Source organism: Arachis ipaensis, chromosome B2, assembly GCF_059453495.1.
Source record: "Arachis ipaensis isolate K30076 ecotype BB chromosome B2, ASM5945349v1, whole genome shotgun sequence".
Lineage (NCBI taxonomy): Eukaryota > Viridiplantae > Streptophyta > Magnoliopsida > Fabales > Fabaceae > Arachis > Arachis ipaensis.
The window spans coordinates 107,495,177-107,510,532 of record NC_142437.1 but is presented as its reverse complement, the minus strand read 5'-3'; the positions used below and the strand labels follow the sequence as shown (position 1 = coordinate 107,510,532).

General features: G+C 36.8%; 1 non-coding gene across 1 annotated transcript; it reads right to left on the bottom strand.

Moving 5' to 3' along the window:
- Nucleotides 1–14,975: 14,975 nt before the first annotated feature.
- Nucleotides 14,976–15,083, bottom strand: LOC148575153 (small nucleolar RNA R71). The gene has a single exon (XR_015906133.1). It is a non-coding gene; the product is annotated as a small nucleolar RNA R71 (small nucleolar RNA).
- Nucleotides 15,084–15,356: the final 273 nt, after the last annotated feature.

The window sequence follows — 15,356 nt, the reverse complement described above, 5'->3', positions numbered from 1 at the left end:
TGGTTCCTAAAGTTTAGCGCCAGAATTGATTTCGTCCCTCTTCTAATTTTGGATTTAAAATCGTCCTTAACGTTTTTTTTGTATTAAAATCATCCTTTTAATTTTTTTTTTGGACAAAAATACTCTCACCACTACCAGCGTCCCCACCCGTCCCCTCCCCCTCCCCGTCTCCCCCTTCCCCCCACCCCGCGTCCCCCTCCCCGTCTCCCCCTTCCCCCCCACCCCGCGTCCCCACCCGTCCCCTCCCCCTCCCCGTCTTCCCTTCCCCCACCTCCACCTCCACCTCCACACAGAGAAGCAGAAACAGAAAATCAACAAATTCAAGCACAAATTTAACACAGAAACAGAAATCAACAAATCAACAACAATAATATTCCACAACAAAAGAAGAAGAAATCCAGAAATTCACAGAAGAAGAAGAAGAAGCGGCAGGCGGCAGTGCGACGGTGGGTCGGCGGTAAGAAGAAGAAGAAGAAGCGGATGGCGGTGCGGTAGCAGGAAGAAGAAGCGGCGGGCGGCGGTGCGGCGGGCGGCGGTGCGGCGGGAAGAAGAAGAAGAAGAAGAAGAAGAAGAGCGGGCGGCAGTGTGGTGGCGAGAAGAAGAAGCGGTGCGGTGGCGGGAAGAAGAAGCAGCGGGCGGCGGTGCGGCGGGAAGAAGAAGAAGAAGAAGAAGAAGAAGAGCGGGCGGTAGTGTGGTGGCGAGAAGAAGAAGAAGAAGCGGCGGGCGGCGGTGCGGCGTCCCCCTTCTCTCCCCCCTCCACCCTCTCCCACCCCTTTCTCGGCCCCCCTCCCCCCTTTCTTTCTTTTAAAATTTTATTTTTTTTATTAAAATAGGGGTAGTTTAGGAATTAAATTAAAAATTTTATTAAAAAGGACGATTTTAATACGAAAAAAAACATTAAGGATGATTTTAAATCCAAAATTAGAAGAGGAACGAAATCGATTCTGGCGCTAAACTTTAGGGACCAAAATCGTACTTACCCCGTAATATAACAATTATTAATTAACATCGTAAATGGTTCAAGTAATGAACGGCTAATTTTTTTTATATTGATTAAATATATGTGTAATACATTGTTATTGGAAGATTTGGTATCCAAAATTAGAAGAGGAACGAAATCGATTCTGGCGCTAAACTTTAGGGACCAAAATCGTACTTACCCCGTAATATAACAATTATTAATTAACATCGTAAATGGTTCAAGTAATGAACGGCTAATTTTTTTTATATTGATTAAATATATGTGTAATACATTGTTATTGGAAGATTTGGTATTTTTTTTTGATATGGTGTTTTATTCAAATTGGACGGTCCGATTTATTTAAAGAAAAAATAAACTATAAATCGGAAGGTCCGATTTATTTGAAGAAAAAAATAAATTACAAATCAGAGGGTTCAATTTATATTTGTTATTATTTTTTTATTTTTTAAAATAAAAATCAGACGGTCCGATTTCAACATTAAAAATTTTTTATTTTCGAAATCACAAATCGGACCGTCCAATTTGTGATTATTGGTTTAAAAAATAAAACAAATCGAAAGCACCGAGTTGTTTAAGCCATACCAATGTAAAACTCATCTCTTCTCGCATCATTGTGAGATACACTTCTCTCTCTCACATGAAAAAGAAAAAGCGGTAATGAACATATGGTGAGAAAATATAATTTATGAATTAAATTTGAATACTAATCTCACAATTGAGGTTCGATTGTTTATCTCATTTTTTGTGTTATAAATATAACAAACAGTAATCCCTTTTGGTGGTAGTAAGCTACCCATGAGATGATAATTTTGACTGTGTAAGATGAATATAAGAGGTATTCGGCCTTGGTTAATAGACTTGTCTATTTACCACTAAAGGAAGTAAATGCACACATGCTATTGTATGTTTCAATATTTATTTTTTTTTAAATGAGTTGCCATAACATTATCACCAAAGAATAGATCAACAAGAATTTTAAGTGTTTGTCGCAAAAAAGGTAATTGAACCTAACCTTGTCGACAAGATAATGTAAATTTTGGATTCACAACATTAAAATGTTTGTCAATATGCTCTTCATACCTTAAAAATGTGCCACAATGTTGACATGTTAGGTACCTGAATTAATAGAGACAAAATAACAGAACTAAAATTTGTGGACGAAAAATAGATGGAATTAAACAGAAATTTAGACAATAATGGAGATAGTGATAAAATTATAATCTCACAATTATTAGAATATCATAATTAGGGAACAAAATCAGGAAAATATCAAAGAGGATTAGAAAAAAATCAATGTAATTTATGAGGGTATTATTCCATAACGAGTGTACTCTTAGTGTACTCCTGGTCTATATATTGGTAAGAACTTTGTAATCACAAATGAGAAATATGAATAAAAATAATACTTTTTTAAATAATTCTTCGTTTCTTTCCTAAACTCTTTGTACCATGGCAACATAGTATCAGAGCAGAATTGGGTTCTAGGGATTCAAAATTCTGACGAATTCACATTACAAATTACAAATATGCCACGCAATAGTTTTGGCATGCGATCATCACAAACCAATTCTGACAATTTGTCAATTGGTTTCAAACTAAAGGGATATAATTATCCATTATGGGCAACTCTGATGAAAAAAGCAATTGGTGGAAGAAGAAAGAAGAAACACACTAAAGAAAAATGCTTTAAGATTGTGGGTTACCCAGATTGGTGGAAAAATAATCCAAAATCATCAAGAAATCAGAGTAAGGGAGCTGCCGCTGTGAGCATCCCAGAAGTCACCAGTAGCGGTGGCAAGGCCAGAAGAGAGGAAACAAGTTACGATGGCAAGGCAGCTGCGGCGGTAATAAGGGAAAGGACTACTGAACTCCTTGGCTGCTCAGCCCAAACTGCGGCTCAATATAAAGGGGAGTCCCAAAATCAGAATCCAATTAAAAAGAGAAATGAATGGATTTTCGATTGTGGGGCTACCGATACTATGACTCATGACCTTTATGATTTTAACAGCTTGACTATACCCTCAAAAGCCCATATTGAAACAGCTAGTGGAGAATTAATTGACGTTAAAGGCGGAGGCAACATTACCTTTTCAAAAAAAATTGAAATTAAAAAATTACTTCTATGTCCCTGCACTATCATCAAAATTATTGTCTGTTAGCCAAGTAACAAAGGAATTAAATTGTGTGGTACTCATGTACTCTAACTTTTGTCTTTTACAGGACATTCTTACGAAGGAGATCATTGGGCGTGGTACTGAGCGAGAAGGCCTTTACTACGTTGATGAAGTAGCACACCCGGGTCATGCCATGCTTGCTCACGGAACGGTTACTAGGCAACTTTGGTTATTGCACAGGCGTCTCGGACATCCTTCATTTGGGTACCTCAAGTTACTATTTCCTAGTCTTTTTACAAGTAGTACTGAACCCCCCAAATGTGAAACTTGTATTCGTGCAAAAAATCACAGGGTTTCTTTTCCTCCAACCAACACTAGAGTCAATTCTAGTTTTTCTCTAATACACTCTGATGTGTAAGGTCCAGCTCCTATTTCCCATAATAATTTTCAATATTTTGTGTTGTTTGTGGATGATTTCTCTCGCATGACTTGGGTATAATTTTTAAAACACAAATCTGAAGTACCTGACAAGTTTTTTGCTTTCTACCAAATGATTCAAACTCAATTCAACAAGAAAATCCAAGTACTTCGCTCAGATAATGGTGGAGAATTTATAAACCAGTCAATGCACAATTTTTTTATGAAAAATGGTCTTATCCATCAAACTTCCTGCCCAAATACACCCCAACAAAATAGTGTGGCTGAGCAGCGAAATCATAAGTTACTTGAGATGACCCGAGCCATGCTTTTTGATGCACAAGTTCCAAAAATTTTTTGGCCTGAAGCTATAGTGACCTCTGCCTACTTACTAAATCGCCTACCTACCCAAGTTCTCCACCACAAAACACCCTTACAAGTCTTGGCTACTCAAACTGCAATCCCGCCTATTCTAACCTTACCACCTCGAGTATTTGGATGTTCCGTCTTTGTCCACATTCCCAAAGCCGATAGAACCAAACTTGATCCTTGTGCAGAAAAATGTGTTTTCGTTGGGTATGCTACACACCAAAAGGGGTATAGGTGCTACAATCCAATCACTCGTCGTATTCATGTGACCATGGATTGTGATTTTTTGGAATCCGAATTTTACTTCAGCCGCCAACATGGCATTCAGGGGGAGAACAATAATGAACCACCAAGTTGGTTAAATAATCTTTGTTGCCCAAAAACTGTTCAAACAGAGCAAGTAGATGGAGCCATTGAGCATACTTCACTCAACGTAGAAAACAACTCGGTACATACAACCAATGAGAGTCCTTTTGAGAATGTCAGACAAGAGGTAAGTAATTGTCAATCTGATAATTTACTCCCTGTTTTTAATGAGACCACTAACAATAATAGTATAGCACTGGAACATGAAGAACCAGAGCCCAATACCTTTATTCTTCCTCCAAGAAGAAACAGAGGGATGCCTCCTGATCGATACTCACCAGAACATGTTCCCCGTAACTCAAGATACCCAATAAGAGTGGCTAGAGAAGGAATGACAGATGTTGCAAAGGCTTTTTCCATCAGACTCTTAACAGAAGACATTCCAAGAATTGTCCGAGAAGCCAATGAGAAAGCTGAATGGTGAAAAGCCATGAATACAGAAATGGAAGCTTTAGTGAAGAATGGAACTTAGGAAAAGTGTATCCTACCGACAGGAAAAAAGCCAGTCGGGTGCAAATGGGTTTTCACCATTAAACACAAGGCAGATGGCACTATTGAACGGTACAAGGCAAGGTTGGTGGCCAAAGGTTATACACAGACCTATGGTATCGACTACACTGATACTTTTTCACCGGTTGCAAATATTAATACTATCAGAGTGTTATTTTCAATAGCAGCAAATGAAGACTGGCCACTCTATCAATTTGACGTCAAGAATGCTTTCTTGCATGGAGAGTTGAAAGAAGAAGTGTACATGGAAGCTCCTCCAGGTTTCTCAACGAGATTTGGAAAACATGAAGTTTGCCGATTAAAGAAGGCTCTTTATGGGCTTAAACAATCTCCACGTGCCTGGTTTGGAAGATTTACAGTTGCCATGAAAAGGTATGGGTACAAACAAATCAACTCTGATCATACCCTTTTTTTGAAAAAACGGGGAGATTTAATCACTTGCCTAATAATCTATGTGGATGATATGATCATAACGGGAAGTGATGCTGAAGAAATTGCAAAATTGAGAAGGAACCTATTTATAGACTTCGAAATGAAGGATTTGGGAGGACTAAAATATTTCTTAGGAATAGAGGTTCTACGATCCAGTAAAGGAATCTTTATCTCTCAAAGAAAGTACATTTTGGACCTTCTGGCAGAAACAGGAATGGTAGATTGCAAACCAATAGATATGCCCATGCAAGTTAATCACAAGTTGAAGATGGTAGAAGGTGCCACCCTAGCAGATAAGGAAAGGTACCAGCGACTGGTTGGAAAACTAATTTACTTATTACATACTCGGCCTGACATAGCTTATGCTGTGGGAATAGTAAGTCAGTTTATGCATAAGCCACAAGAAGATCATATGAAAGCTGCTATGAGGATAGTTCGATATTTGAAGGGAGCTCCAGGAAGTGGAATCATTTTCAAAAGGAATGACCATTTGAAGGTTGAGGCATACACTGACGCAAATTGGGCAGGCAACCCAAATGATAGAAGATCAACAGCTGGTTACTTTACACTTGTTGGAGGCAACTTGGTAACTTGGAAAAGCAAGAAGCAGAAAGTTGTAGCTCTTTCAAGTGCTGAGGCAGAATTTCGAGGGATCATTAAAGGCATAACTGAAGTATTGTGGATAAGACAATTGATGACTGAGATTGGGTTTCCACCACAATCACCAAGCCATTTGAAATGTGACAACAAAGCCACAATCAGCATTTCAGAGAATCCTGTACAACATGATAGAACAAAACATGTTGAGGTGGATTGACATTTTATCAAAGAAAAAATTGAGAATGAAATTATTGAGCTTCCATTTGTGAGATCAGAAGACCAGTTGGCTGATATTCTTACTAAAGCAGTTTCAAGACAAGCCCTTGCTAAAGTTCTAACCAAGTTGAGTATTGATGATCCCACTACTCACTTTGAGGGGGAGTATTAGAATATCATAATTAGGGAACAAAATCAGGAAAATATCAAAGAGGATTAGAAAAAAATCAATGTAATTTATTAGGATATTATTCCATAACGAGTGTACTCTTAGTGTACTACTGGTCTATATATTGGTAAGAACTTTGTAATTACAAATGAAAAATATGAATAAAATAATACTTTTTTAAATAATTCTTCGTTTCTTTCCTAAACTCTTTGTACCATGGCAACAACAATATATAGAGAAATTTATAATACTCTCTTAGATATTATGACAATTCATATAAAGGGATTACATATATGAGAGATCTTGCTATTTTTCTCTCTAAGTTTCACTCACTAATTCTACGCAAAATATGACATATATTAGCAAATGCCTTAATCCTATATATAGTATTTTGTGGAGGTGCATTTGGTTTACAAGTTGATCAAGTTATACACAAATCATACATTATGAACCACTTGCACAAATTACACAAGTGTGTTTACTAGAGTCTTCTTTCACATTTATCTTTTTCAAGTTGTACGACAAGTTGATAAATATCAATTTATGTAATAACTAATTCTTTGACTAAGTGAAGGAACCTCAAAATGTAGACCCTTTTGCTCACAAATCTCACTTTCTGAACTTTCACTCTAACTACAATCCTCATCGTTTTTGCTCTACCATGAACTCTGATTTTTTTCATGGGGTTGTTGTGCACCGTCCTTTATGCGCTACTTTTTTGGCTGACTTACCCAATCTGAAAAAGAAAGATTTTGTCTTTGTTGAAAATCTTGAGTTTTCAGATTGGAATCATCTTTTTAAAATAAAAAGTCAGTGTATCTGGATCTAGTTCGTGAATTTTATGCCAATATGACCTACCATGAAGGAATCATTCATTCTTATGTAAAAGGGCATGAACTGATCTTGAATAGTGAATCTATAAGTGAAGCCCTAAGTTACACGGATGTTGGTGTTTGTGCTTACACTTCGAGTAAATGGGATGAGGGGTTGGGTCTGTCGTCATATCAAGATGCTTTGACTCACGTGTAAAAATATTTCTCTGATTGATGGTCTCACTCGTAATCATAAATCCTTGGCCCTCTTCGTGCTCAATTACACCGTATTGTGAACTATATCATTTTACCCCAAAGTGAATCCTATAAAAGGGTGTCATTTGTGATAATTAGTTTTGTATGCCATCATCACTAAAACAGAAATTTCTTTTATATATTTAATGATGAGGCATATGTTTGATTACATAATGAGTGACAAAAATGTGTCTCTGTCTTATCGCATATTTTTAACCTGAATTTTTGAAATTGTTGTTGACCTTTCCAATGAATCCTATAAAAATAGACACTCTTATCTAAAAGGAGGTGGTTCAGTGAAACAACAAAAGAAATGACCAATAAGAACTAAAAAGATTGTCCTTGATGATGATGATGATGAGCTCGATGACATTTCTCCTCCTTCAACTTTGAAAACTTCAGCTTCAACTGGTCACAAATCACTCCTTTATGGAGTTGTTAAAGATGTATTGTAAGAGTTTGTAAACCTATCCAACCATCTTATTTCAACAAGCCAACAAGAAAGGAAGCTTGCGGTCAGAAATGAGAATGCCTTGAAAAAATCAAGAGATAGAGTGGTTGTCCTTCTGAAATATGTAGACAACATCCATGAGGATGAAACTATGGCTACTGATCAAGAGGAACTACTGGATTCTGAAGAGGATGGCTTGGATGCTTGAGGACGTGTATAGAAGCTGATTTCTATTTTATGACTCCTTGTTTCATGGGACAATTTAGTTTTCTTTTGGACACTATTTTTTTTGGATGACTGTAAACTTTAACAACTGTTTTATTTGCACTTATTTTAATTCGGATTATGTAGTCCTTTTGTGCTAAAAATTTTTGCAGGTTTGAGTTGCATCTAGTTTCTCCTTTGATGACAAAAAGGGGAGTAGTTATAGTTAGTCTTGCTAGTTAGTCTTGCCATGTGATATATTAATTTGTTGGTAGTTTGATGATTGATTGCATGCTTTGTTATGGAATTTTTGTTGATTGCTTTGATATTTTAATATCTTATTGCTTAATGAGATATTGGTTTGACATAGACAAAGTGTTTGAGTAATTTTTTGAACTTAGTGTTGATAATACACTTGAGTCATGATCTGGCGCTTGGTTTTATTACTTAGGTGCTGTTTAATTAGTTTGTGATAAGAAAATGCATGATAAATCTTTTTTGCTTGATCTGTTGAAAAGTTGCATTACAAGATAATTTTGGTATAATTTGTATGTGTCTTGTATAGTTATGTTTTCTGTGTGCACATAAACAGAAAATGACAGATGACATGAGCACACTTTAAGGGAGAGCAACCCTTGTGAAAGAAAATGGGAGCTCATCAAAACCACTTGGAATCATCAAAAAGAAGAATCTTAATCTTGTCTATTTCAATTCATTTGATTGTATCCTTTGAAACTATGTTTGTCAACAAGAGGGAGATTGTTGAGTTAGAAAAATAATTAACATATTGATAATGACAAACATGATTAAGTTGGGTTAATAACCCAAATAATTTTTGATGAATTGGTTCAAGTATGCAGGCCCATTTGGTTTTTGTTGCAGCTCAAACCGATAAAACAAAGTGATCCAAGTGAAATCTAAACTAAGTCCAATATCAATTAAGCAAAAGCGAAGCTAATCTAAGCTATGCTTCACAAGTTCACTTTCGGTAAACAAGAGAGAGAGAGAGAGAGAGAGAGAGAGAGAGAGAGAGAGAGAGAGAGAGAGAGAGAGAGCTTCATTTTTGAAGCTAACCATCAAAGAAGAAGGAAAAAGGGAAAGCAATCCAAGAAAGCCAATGTCAAATCAGCTTAATTAAAAGCATGTTAAGCAAGTTCAGAGGTTAAAGATAATTTATTTCCATTTGCATGCAAGTTAATTTCTTCACATTTTTTCCTACTCTATATAATACCATTTTGGAAAAAATGAAGAAAGTGGTGTGATGAGCGGATAATTTATACGCTTTTTGGCATTGTTTTTAGTATGTTTTTAGTAGGATCTAGTTACTTTTAGGGATGTTTTCATTAGTTTTTATGTTAAATTCACATTTCTAGACTTTACTATGAGTTTGTGTGTTTTCTGTGATTTCAGGTATTTTTTGGCTGAAATTGAGGGACTTGAGCAAAAATCAGATTCAGAGGTTGAAGAAGGACTGCTGATGCTGTTGGATTCTAACCTCCCTGCACTCAAAATGGATTTTATGGAGCTACAGAACTCAAAATGGCGCGCTTCCAATTGCGTTGGAAAGTAGACATCCAGGGCTTTCCAGCAATGTATAATAATCCATACTTTGGTCAAGATTAGATGACGCAAACTGGCGTTCAACGCCAGCTCTCTGCCCAATTCTGGCGTCCAGCGCCAGAAAAGGATCCAAAACCAGAGTTGAACGCCCAAACTGGCACAAAAGCTGGCGTTCAACTCCAAGAAGGACCTCTACACGTGCAACACTCAAAGCTTAGCCCAAGCACACACCAAGTGGGCCCCGGAAGTAGATTTATGCATCAATTACTTACTCTTGTAAACCCTAGTAGCTAGTTTATTATAAATAGGACATTTCACTATTGTATTTGACATCCTGGATCCTGGATTGTATTCTGATCCTGTGATCACGTTTTGGGGGCTGGCCATCTCGGCCATGCCTGGACCTTTCACTTATGTATTTTCAACGGTAGAGTTTCTACACTCCATAGATTAAGGTGTGGAGCTCTGCTGTTCCTCAAAGATTAATGCAAAGTACTACTGTTTTCTATTCAATTCATCTTATTTCGCTTCCAAGATATTCATTCGCACTCAACCTGAATGTGATGAACGTGACAATCATCATCATTCTCTATGAACGCGTGCCTGACAACCACTTCCGTTCTACATTAGATTGAATGAGTATCTCTTAGATCTCTTAATCGGAATCTTCGTGGTGTAAGCTAGAATGATGGCGGCATTCAAGAGAATCTGGAAGGTCTAAACCTTGTCTGTGGTATTCCGAGTAGGATTCAATGATTGAATGACTGTGACGAGCTCCAAACTCGCGATTGCTGGGCGTAGTGACAGACGCAAAAGGATAGTAAATCCTATTCCAGCATGATCGAGAACCGACAGATGAATAGCCGTGCCGTGACAGGGTGCGTGACTATTTTCACTGAGAGGATAAGATGAAACCATTGACAAGGGTGATGCCTCCAGACGATTAGCTGTGCCGTGACAGGGCATTTGGATCATTTTCCCGAGAGAAGACCGAAAGTAGCCATTGACAATGGTGATGTATCACATAAAGCCAGCCATGGAAAGGAGTAAGACTGATTGGATAAAGATAGCAGGAAAGCAGAGATTCAGAGGAACAAAAGCATCTCTATTCGCTTATCTGAAATTCTCACCAATGAATTACATAAGTATTTCTATCCTTTATTATTTATCTTTTAATTATCTAATCCAATCACATTTAACGCTACCTGACTGAGATTTGCAAGGTGACCATAGCTTGCTTCATACCAACAATCTCCGTGGGATTCGACCCTTACTCACGTAAGGTATTACTTGGACGACCCAGTGCACTTGCTGGTTAGTTGTGCGAAGTTGTGAACCATGGTATTGGCATCATATTTTTTGGCGCCATTACCAGGGAAAGAAAGAGCGATGAATTTTACATAATTAAAGTGTAATCACAATTTCCGCGTGTGATGAGCGGATAATTTATACGCTTTTTGGCATTGTTTTTAGTATGTTTTTAGTAGGATCTAGTTACTTTTAGGGATGTTTTCATTAGTTTTTATGTTAAATTCACATTTCTGGACTTTACTATGAGTTTGTGTGTTTTTCTGTAATTTCAGGTATTTTCTGGCTGAAATTGAGGGACTTGAGCAAAAATCAGATTCAGAGGTTGAAGAAGGACTGCTGATGCTGTTGGATTCTAACCTCCCTGAACTCAAAGTGGATTTTCTGGAGCTACAGAACTCAAAATGGCGCGCTTCCAATTGCGTTGGAAAGTAGACATCCAGGGCTTTCCAGCAATGTATAATAATCCATACTTTGGTCAAGATTAGATGACGCAAACTGGCGTTCAACGCCAGCTCTCTGCCCAATTCTAGAGTTCAGCGCCAGAAATGGATCAAAAACCAGAGTTGAATGCCAGAAATGGATCAAAGCCTGGCGTTCAACTCCAAGAAGGACCTCTACACGTGCAACACTAAAGCTCAGCCCAGGCACACTCCAAGTGGGCCCCGGAAGTGGATTTATGCATCAATTACTTACTTCTGTAAACCCTAATAGCTAGTTTATTATAAATAGGACATTTCACTATTGTATTTGACATCCTGGATTATATTTTGATCCTGTGATCTCGTTTTGGGGGCTGGCCATCTCGGCCATGCCTGGACCTATCACTTATGTATTTTCAACGGTAGAGTTTCTGCACTCCATAGATTAAGGTGTGGAGCTCTGTTGTTCCTCAAAGATTAATGCAAAGTACTACTGTTTTCTATTCAATTCATCTTATTTTGCTTCTAAGATATTCATTCGCACTTCAACCTGAATGTGATGAACGTGACAATCATCATCATTCCCTATGAACGCGTGCCTGATAACCACTTCCGTTTTACATTAGAATTGAATGAGTATCTCTTAGATCTCTTAATCGGAATCTTCGTGGTGTAAGCTAGAATGATGGCGGCATTCAAGAGAATCCGGAAGGTCTAAACCTTGTCTGTGGTATTTCGAGTAGGATTCAATGATTGAATGACTGTGACGAGCTCCAAACTCGCGATTGCTGGGCGTAGTGACAGACGCAAAAGGATAGTAAATCCTATTCCAGCATGATCGAGAACCGACAGATGAATAGCCGTGCCGTGACAGGGTGCGTTGACCATTTTCACTGAGAGGATAAGATGAAACCATTGACAAGGGTGATGCCTCCAGACGATTAGCCGTGCCGTGACAGGGCATTTGGATCATTTTCCCGAGAGAAGACCGAAAGTAGCCATTGACAGTGGTGATGTATCACATAAAGCCAGCCATGGAAAGGAGTAAGACTGATTGGATGAAGATAGCAGGAAAGCAGAGGTTCAGAGGAACGAAAGCATCTCTATTCGCTTATCTGAAATTCTCACCAATGATTTACATAAGTATTTCTATCCCTATTTTATTATTTAATTTCGAAAACTCCATTACTATCTTATATCGGCCTGACTGAGATTTACAAGGTGACCATAGCTTGCTTCATACCAACAATCTCCGTGGGATTCAACCCTTACTCACGTAAGGTATTACTTGGACGACCCAGTGCACTTGCTGGTTAGTTGTGCGAAGTTGTGAACCATGGTATTGGCATCATGTTTTTGGCGCCATTACCAGGGAAAGAAAGATCAATGAATTTTACATAATTAAAGTGTAATCACAATTTCTGCGCACCAAGTTTTTGGCGCCGTTGCCGGGGATTGTTCGAGTTTGGACAACTGACGGTTCATCTTGTTGCTCAGATTAGGTAACTTTCTTTTCGTTTTCTTTTCAAAAAATTTTTCAAAAATATTTCAAAATTGTCTCCTTTGTTTTCGAAAAAAAAAAATTTTAAAAAAAATAAATGTTTTCAAAAATATATTTTTCTTCAAAATTTTTAAGAATGAATTCTAGTGTTTCATGAAGCCTGTTGAAGCCTGGTTGGCTGTAAAGCCACGACTGTAGGGCATGTTAGGCGTGTCATGTCTGGATATATACTAAAGCTTGGCTGGCTATTAAGCCATGCCTGACCCTTTGATTGGAGCTTTAGAGCATAAGATTCCTGGAATTCATATTAAAAATTTTGGAATCCTTTTTTTTTTTTTTCTAAAATGATTTTCGAAAAATATAAAATAAAAATCCAAAAAAATCATAAAATCATAAAAATAAAAAATATTTTGTGTTCTTGTTTGAGTCTTGAGTCATGTTATAAGCTTGGTGTCAATTGCATGTGCATCTTGCATTTTTTCGAAAATTCATGCATTCATAGTGTTCTTCATGATCTTCAAGTTGTTCTTGGTAAGTCTTCTTGTTTGATCTTTGCATTTGCATGTTTTGTGTCTTTTCTTGTTTTTCATATGCATTCTTGGATTCTTAGTGTCTAAGCATTAAAGAATTCTAAGTTTGGTGTCTTGCATGTTTTCTTTGCATTAAAAATTTTTCAAAAACATGTTCTTGGTGTTCATCTTGACATTCAAGGTGTTCTTGGTGTTCATCTTGACATTCATAGCATTCTTGCATGCATTCATTGTTTTGATCTAAAAATTTCATGCATTGCATCATTTTACTTGTTTTTCTCTCTCATCATAAAAATTCAAAAAAAAAAATATCTTTCCCTTTTTCTCTCATCAAATTCGAAAATTTGGATTGACTTTTTCAAAAATTTTTAAAATCAAGTTGTTTCCTATGAGTCAAATCAAATTTTCAATTTGAAAATCTATCTTTTTCAAAATCTTTTTCAAAAAATCAAATCCTTTTCAAATTTCTTAGTTATTTTCGAAAATTCCAAAAATATTTTTCAAAAATCTTTTTCTTATTTTTATATCAAATTTTCGAAAATAACAATAACAATTAATGTTTTGATTCAAAAATTTCAAGTTTGTTACTTGCTTGTTAAGAAAGATTCAAACTTTAAGTTCTAGAATCATATCTTGTGATTTCTTGTGAATCAAGTCATTAATTGTGATTTTAAAAAAAATCAAACCTTTTTCAAAACCAATTTCAATCATATCTTTTCAAAAATATCTTCTCATCTTATCTTTTTCAAAAATTTGATTTCAAAATATCTTTTCTAACTTCCTAACTTCTTATCTTTTCAAAATCTGTTTCAACTAACTAACTAATTTTTTGTTTGTTTCCTATCTTTTTCAAAACCACCTAACTAACTCTCTCTAATTTTCGAAAATATCTTCCCTCTTTTTCAAAATTTCTTTTTAATTAACTAATTATTTTAATTTTTAAATCTTAATTTTCGAAAATTACTAACCTTTTTCAAAAAAACTATTTTCAAAAATCACTAACTCTTTTTCAAAAATTATTTTCGAAATTTTCCCTCTCTCATCTTATTCTATTTATTTATTCATCTACTAACATCTCTCCCTCACCCACCAAAAATCCGAACCCTCTCTCTCTCTTTCTGAGTTCAGATTTTTCTCTTCTTCTTTTCTTCTACTAACAATAAGGAACCTCTTTACTGTGACATAGAGGATTCCTCTTCTTTTCTTTTTCTCTTCTCTTTCTTATGAGCAGGGACAGAGAAAAAGGCATTCTTGTTGAAGCTGATCCAGAACCTGAAAGGACTCTGAAGAGAAAACTAAGAGAAGCTAAATTACAACAATCCAGAGACAACTTGATTGAAAATTTCGAACAAGTAAAGGAGATGGCAGCCGAACCTAACAACAATGCAAGGAGAATGCTTGGTGACTTTACTGCACCAAATTCCAATTTACATGGAAGAAGCATCTCCATTCCTACCATTGGAGCAAACAATTTTGAGCTGAAACCTCAGCTAGTTTCTCTGATGCAGCAGAACTGCAAGTTTCATGGACTTCCATCTAAAGATCCTTTTCAGTTCTTAACTGAATTCTTGCAGATCTGTGATACTGTTAAGACTAATGGAGTAGATCCTGAAGTCTACAGGCTCATGCTTTTCCCATTTGCTGTAAGAGACAGAGCTAGAATATGGTTGGACTCTCAACCTAAAGATAGCCTGAACTCTTGGGATAAGCTGGTCACGGCTTTCTTAGCCAAGTTCTTTCCTCCTCAAAAGCTGAGCAAGCTTAGAGTGGATGTTCAAACCTTCAAACAAAAAGATGGTGAATCCCTCTATGAAGCTTGGGAAAGATACAAACAGCTGACCAAAAAGTGTCCTTCTGACATGCTTTCAGAATGGACCATCTTGGATATATTCTATGATGGTTTATCTGAGCTATCAAAGATGTCATTGGATACTTCTGTAGGTGGATCCATTCACCTAAAGAAAACGCCTGCAGAAGCTCAAGAACTCATTGACATGGTTGCTAATAACCAGTTCATGTACACTTCTGAGAGGAATCCTGTGAGTAATGGGACGCCTATGAAGAAGGGAGTTCTTGAAGTTGATACTCTGAATGCCATATTGGCTCAGAACAAAATATTGACTCAGCAAGTCAATATG